The sequence below is a fragment of the Typopeltis vanoorti genome, chromosome 16, assembly GCF_054136105.1.
Source record: "Typopeltis vanoorti isolate ZY-2024b chromosome 16, IOZ_Tvanoo_1.0, whole genome shotgun sequence".
In the NCBI taxonomy this organism is placed as follows: Eukaryota; Metazoa; Arthropoda; class Arachnida; order Uropygi; family Thelyphonidae; genus Typopeltis; species Typopeltis vanoorti.
The window spans coordinates 75,169,308-75,176,173 of NC_143564.1; positions in this window are offsets into that span (position 1 = coordinate 75,169,308).

The window sequence follows — 6,866 nt, forward strand, 5'->3', positions numbered from 1 at the left end:
GAATTTGCCTTTTCTTTTCTACACTGTCCTCCTTCTAGATGAGCGTACACGCCGAGAAAAGTGTCAAGTAGAGAAACAGACCGCATGTCTCTTTTGTTTGTAGCTGTCAGTTCTGTGAATGGCAAAGAGAAGAGTTTCGAAAAGAAAAATGACTTACGTATACTATGGTAATCCGTTAACATTCTTTAAGAGATGGCAGTGAACTAGTCGTATTTCCTTTTATCATAAATATTTCGTTACTGAAAGTGGGATTTGGTTACGCACCGTTAAGAATAAGGTTTTCTTTTTCAGTTAGAGAGTTTGCACTTTGCAAAAGTTGGTGAAACGATTTTTATCATCCCGAATGTATTCGTCTCCTTAAATCTATGCACTCTCACGCGCTTATCTTGTTTCATTAATTTTATAAACGTTTGATTCAAATCATCTGATTGATAACATAATTTAACCAACAGTATTCTACGGTCTATATTGCAATGTATAATCTGATTCTTTGCTTCTAACAAAGAAGCAAAACAAAATTACATTGTTTTTGTTTTGCCTTAAATATAAGGTTATGCTCGAGGCATTTATTATGCATTCAAAATGGATATATAATTAAATTCTAACAGGCTACAGTAACAGTTAAAAACAAAGGAAAATTTGGTTAACAAAGGATTCATCTATTTATTACATTTGTGCTATTTTATTGTAGGAACTTTGTAAGGTAACATAAAAGACAACTTTTCTGGAACCCCTGGAAAGGTCGCTTCCTTGTACGCACTTCTGTATTGCTAGGAGTTTAGTGCCTGGAGATAACTGACATAGCAAAAACCAGATTAATTCGTTGAAATCTACTACATGCTTCCGTAAAAACTTCAGTTGCATGTGGCAATAATTTGCAAACCCAGGGTATAAAAAGAAAGAGCATTAAAAGGAAAGATTTCCAGTGCAACTTAAATATTTGCGTTGGAAGTTTTGAAATCATTTCAGAGTGAACTATCGTGTTGGTATTACGAAATAGAAGTAAAGAAATAATAGCAGTACAGAGATATACTCGCCTCATTAATCTCATTTCTTATAATCTCATTTAATCATATTAGATCGTGTAATTCACTATATAGAGATTTTTAATTTCCTTTTTTGGCTATTTTTAAACTTATCTAAATCTTAAAGTTTGTGTGTTGTTTACTAACTCTTCTTTCAGCAGTTGTGTTTAAATCCATCTTCACTAACACTCTAATTAAATTATTCGAAAGTATTAATTGGAGTGTCTTGAATTAAAACTAGAAAATCTTCCAGAAAAATCAGGTAAGAATACTTTGTCTTATACCTGGTATGCTTGAATTCAGGGTATAGGTACAAAGTTGGTTCATTCGTAGCTAATTACAAAAAAAACCTGACCTTGTTGGAAGAGTAGAATTTAAAAATGTGCATATAAAACACTAGATAAAATTTCTTCAAATTTTAATCAAGCATTAACGTCTATTTATAATTTTTATTCGGTTTATAGGAAAGAAAACTGTCATTTTTAGGACGGATGTTGGTTCTCAATAGAACTCCATAATTGAGCCATATTAAAATGCATCTTACATGTAATGGCGCTTTAATGATATTGCCATTCCACTACTCACGGGCAAGAGTCCAAAATAATAATCTGAGAAGCTGCCTGGATTCGGATTCGAAACCTATTGATGTTTATGAATGTATTTAAACCTTATAAATCTTTGTCGTCTGGTGTGTGACAATCATTCCCTCTATTAGAGGTCAAAGAAGGCTTGTAAAAGTTTTTAATTTCTGTCTCGAGTGACGTATAATGGGATCATGCACTCCCTTAATCAACACATTACTAAACGTGCTATGATTATCAACCTTTCATGAGTAGGGTTCCCATATGTTACGAAACTTTATATTACATTAACTTTATCCTAAGTCTTTGTTTTAACTTAATGAATGTGTCCTTTTCTAGACGTGTGTTGCTTATCATTCTGTTCAAGTTTTCATTTATTTTCTGATGGCTGCTTGTCTTTATTTTGATACAAACTGAAAAGAAAAGTTTTTATCTACTTTACCTGATAGCTATCATTATAGCTAACGGTTGCATCTATACAAATATCTTTTATGTTAGCTCAGTTAAAGAGCATTGTGTAGATGGAATAAATACATTCACATTGTCACATCGCAATCCTTTGTCTTGTTATCTTGAAGCATCAAGCATTTGAGTGGAAGCTGTGTGTGTGTGTGTGTGTGTGTGTGTGCCATCACGAGACTCCCAGCCCATCTCCGCCACCAATGCTACTCATCCGTGTGTTGCTCCGCGTTTTGTACGTGACATTTGAGTTCACCTGGACGCTGGAGAAACTCTACGGGGAATTTTGTTACGGGCAGCGAGTGCGTTAGACAGCTAATTATCAGCTTTGGGGATCGGAAACTGGTGGCAAATACAGTGTAATGATAGAACGCACAAGGGATCAGGTCAGCATTGTTAGGTGAGGAAAGCATTTAGAGGAAACGGATTTGATTCGTAGTTGGAAAAGTTAGCATTGCTTGATGAGCTGCATAATTTCTACAGGCACATTGGGAATTCTTAAACTTGGGGGGGGGGGTGTAGCTGCGTTAACCCCTGACATGACTTCTCCAATTGTGAACAAAGTTTTCTGGTTGCAAATGAAGCTTGCGTGTCTAACTATTCATCAACATTCAATGAATAAATAAATTAGGTTTTGTATGCGATCACTAGTGTTCATTTTGCCCTAAATACTGGGAATATATCATGAAGATTTTCCTGACCTTTCTTCAAATCGTGTTATGTATACATTCATGCGTTATGTATACATTCATATGTATACATAACGCATGAAGATATCGATTAATATGTATGAAGAGTGAGTTTCTAAATGACTTTACATATTCGATTGTCATTTGGTGTAAGAAAGTACTCGTAATTTATTTTCATATGGCTATATTGTAAGAAGCCCTTCATGAATTAATAATGATAAACGAATACCCAAGTGAAATAGATTAGAACTAAATCTCGGACTCTAGGCCTTGAGGCTTCAGTTGTATCTTCCGTAATTCCAACCAGTTACAGTCTCATTGATTTTGACACCGCAGAAAAGCCTGCAAATGTTGTTCGGTTTATCTTGTAAAGGAACACTAAACTTTTCTGCGAAGTCATATAGATGTAATTCAGTATTTGAGCAACTTATCGCAGAAGTTATTCGCATAATGAGGAAACTGGAACATTTGAACAGTGGGTAATTCATATTTAAGTAGGCACCATTGTACCCAAGATACCTTATTCTCCGTAAGCATAGTTTAAAAACATCAAAATCAATTAAAGCAGGAAACTTTTCCCTTATAGGTTTGTATTAAAATAATTTCCACCACGTAGTTTGTGAGGCACCATTTTGTTTTCATTCCTCACATTCCTATCGCTCGACATCAAGAATGTTCAGTTTCTGTGAACATTACTTCTCTTCCTCCGGAATCATTGAAGAGTAAGCTATAGAATACAGCAACTGCTTTGTATGCTTTGCACAGTAGCTTCTTTGCAATGTTCCTCCTTTCAACGGCAACTCTTGAAAAATTTCTGTTTTACAATGAGCCAGTATTGATATATGCATCCAAACTCCCAAGTTTCCTCCCACGATATAGCTTAAGATCGTAATATATTCATAATTTTCAGTCTAATCAGTGCTTAGATATATTTTCTTTTAAAGGTTAAACGATTTGTTCCTTTCATATGCCAGTCTACACAATTAGAATTCACAAGTTACTCTACAGCCCCTATGCTAATATTAGTGACATGGGCGTGGCCATCTTTGCACATTTATCTCATTAAGATACCATATGAAAGTTGCCATGAAGACTAAAGAATGCGTACGCATGCGGTTTCTGCACTTTGCTGATTTCTATTGTACAGGATCATCATTTAGATGTGTTCAGAGAGCAATTGTATACTCCTTTCAGAGAAGGAATCTAATTTACTTCTGCTTTCTTTATCAGTTTAAGACTTAAAATAATTTAAATTTCGAATATATTTAGTTTAAATGAATCTTTTCAATTACCGTATGCAAAACTCGATCATTTTTAAATAAATATTTTCAATTCAGAAAAATCAACCGCATACGGGTATGCAAGATTAATAACACTGATGTGGTGTTGCTAATCTTGTCCACTTTCGTTTAGCACGCTGATGGAAAACTGCGCTTTGCTTGTGGCTGTTGCTGGAAAGTGGAAATCCCAAAGCTCACTGATTTTCCAAATGTTAAAAAATGAATAGACCTTTCTACTGAGGGAAAGAAAAAACATTGAATATCTATTTTATTTATTTATAATTTCACTGTTAATTTTCGGTGAAGTCCGAAATATCTTTGGTCGTATTTCCGTAAATGAAAGTAGTCTAAACTGGAGGAATTCCAAGTATACAGAGCTTTCAAAGACATTTTTATCTGAGTAGGTAAAAGAAAGCTTTGTGGGTTAGCTGCATACTATATTATACAGAAACTTGACTTGCAGCTCGTATATCAGGAGACTAGGTAATATTGAGATTTAAAAAAATGTACATTTTTATGGAGTGTAAAACTTCAATGCGATGAAAGTTTGACAGGCAGTGACAATTTGCTAACAGATGAGTGAAGCCGTGTATAAGAGAAAAAGATACATGCCCTAATTAGTTTTAGCTGTGTAATTCAATCTCACTGATATTACGCATTTTTTAACAGAAAAAATGCGGCTCGTATAGCACAAAATTAAGCAATATTGGGATTAACAGGATGTGTAGTTTTCTATGGAATATCCAAGTACGCTGAAATATGACAGTGACACTTTGGCAACAGATGTAAGTCACAAGATGCATGAGAGAGAAAAACGCACAGGACGTGTAGATTTCAATTTGTTTTTAATTGTGAAATACGATCCCACTCATATCGGGTTAATGATTTTTTAGCAGTAGTTCATCAAGATAACATGAAAAAAAATACAACTTAGCCTGAGAACTTACATAATTAGTAGGCATAACACACTTTATCTGTTGGCATTGAGACTATGCAATAACTAACTGAATATCTCATATTTAGATCTCAGTACTAATCCAAACCAATAACTAGTAATCATATGATTACGCATGATCTCAAATCTGTCGCAAACCGTTATTAGCACGCAGTTGTATCCACTGTTCGCAACTCATCAGACCAGCTACACATATCTGGACGGTAATTATATAACTTAACTAAATGACACTTGTGTAATGATACATAATTCCAATAGTGAAGCAAATTAGGAGAAACACAATGATACAATCTCTTTTCTACAACTTTTAATAACAGTAATTTTCTCCACAATTGTGCATTTTATATCTTGCTGGGGTATAATTGATGAACATATCATGTGATTTCAATAGAGAGAGATTTCAAAAAGAAAGAGAGAGAGAAGCAGGTAGTTTTAATGGGAAACTGTTTATCCCATGTCATGTGATTATTCTTTATAATTGAATGGTGCTTTGTTTAAAAAGCAATCCATTTTATGTACTCTTCACATTAAGTTTTCAGAAGTAGTAGTAGTTAAAAAAATTTAATACCTAGTTGAAAATCTTGTGAATATGCAGAAAATGAAGACAATATAGTCTCAATCGGTAACTGCTATGTTTAGCTTTTGGTGTATGTTGTCTTGATAAAATTCGTAGATTTCTATTAAGAAACATCGGAATATACTTGAATTAATTAAACATGAAATCTGAATTAAATTCAAAAATATATAAAACGCAAATTTTTAAAAGAAATTAAATTATTCTGAATTAAATATAGACATTTAGTAAGTTATTTCGAAATTATTCTGATATTCATTTCCTTCCAGCGGTTTCATATATTTCGAAAGATTTCAATTGTAAAAGAGCACATCAAACGATTATTTGATTAAGTCTTTTGACTCAACATAACTCAGCTGGAATGTGTGTGTTCAAAAGGTCTTATTGAATACCTTATCTTAGCAAAAGAAAGCTTATGAAGAATTCTCTTACTTACAGCCAACAGTACTACTACTACATTAGTCAATATTTTATGAACATGCGATCGTTCATCCTTTCCAGTGTTATTGAGAGCGCCACGTATTCGGTAAATGTTTCATGAGCTGTATTCGCAATCAGAGCAAACACTACGCTACCGTTTCGGTACATTTAGTTCCAGTCGAATCGTGAACGAGGTCTTCTACGTGGCTGGACAGCAGAAAGTTTTGGTAGGGGGGAAAACGAAGTGTCACAAGTGGCAGAGAACTGGAAGGGAGTGTGGGAATGCAAGCGAGTGAGCGCAACTGGCGAACGCAAATCGCCTAAATGTAAGTCAGATCACCGTAGCTGAACAGTATCCGGTAACATTATCTGGCCGATCGTCCCAGACTTCCCTCTTTCCATTATACTTCAAGGAAGCCTGAATGTTGTTCCAGATGAAACAGGGAATCGATAGTAAACAGCACGGTAGAGACGCTTTACTGTGAAAACACAAGGCTGCTTGTGTGCCCACTCGGACTTGCATCAAGATGAATGTTAGTGGCGGATTATTCTTCGGCACCAAGGATGACTTCAACCGGTCTTTCAGTAGTACCAACGATACTTGCAAGTTACTACTGGTAGACCGATACTAGCACGACTTATTCTGAAAGGAAGTGCTAGTTTCTGAGATAGGATACCCTACGTTGGAAATTACGATTCGTAATATAAACAGTTAATATTGTATAAAGATTTCCATTCTCTTATGTTTTCCTTCTTGGTACACTTTCATGTGACTATTCCATAAATCTTTAAACAGTAAATTGGGGAAAATGGTTTATTTACATTGGTGTGTATACAGAGTTAGCAAAACGAAGTCATGTTACTTAAGAATTACACTATTATT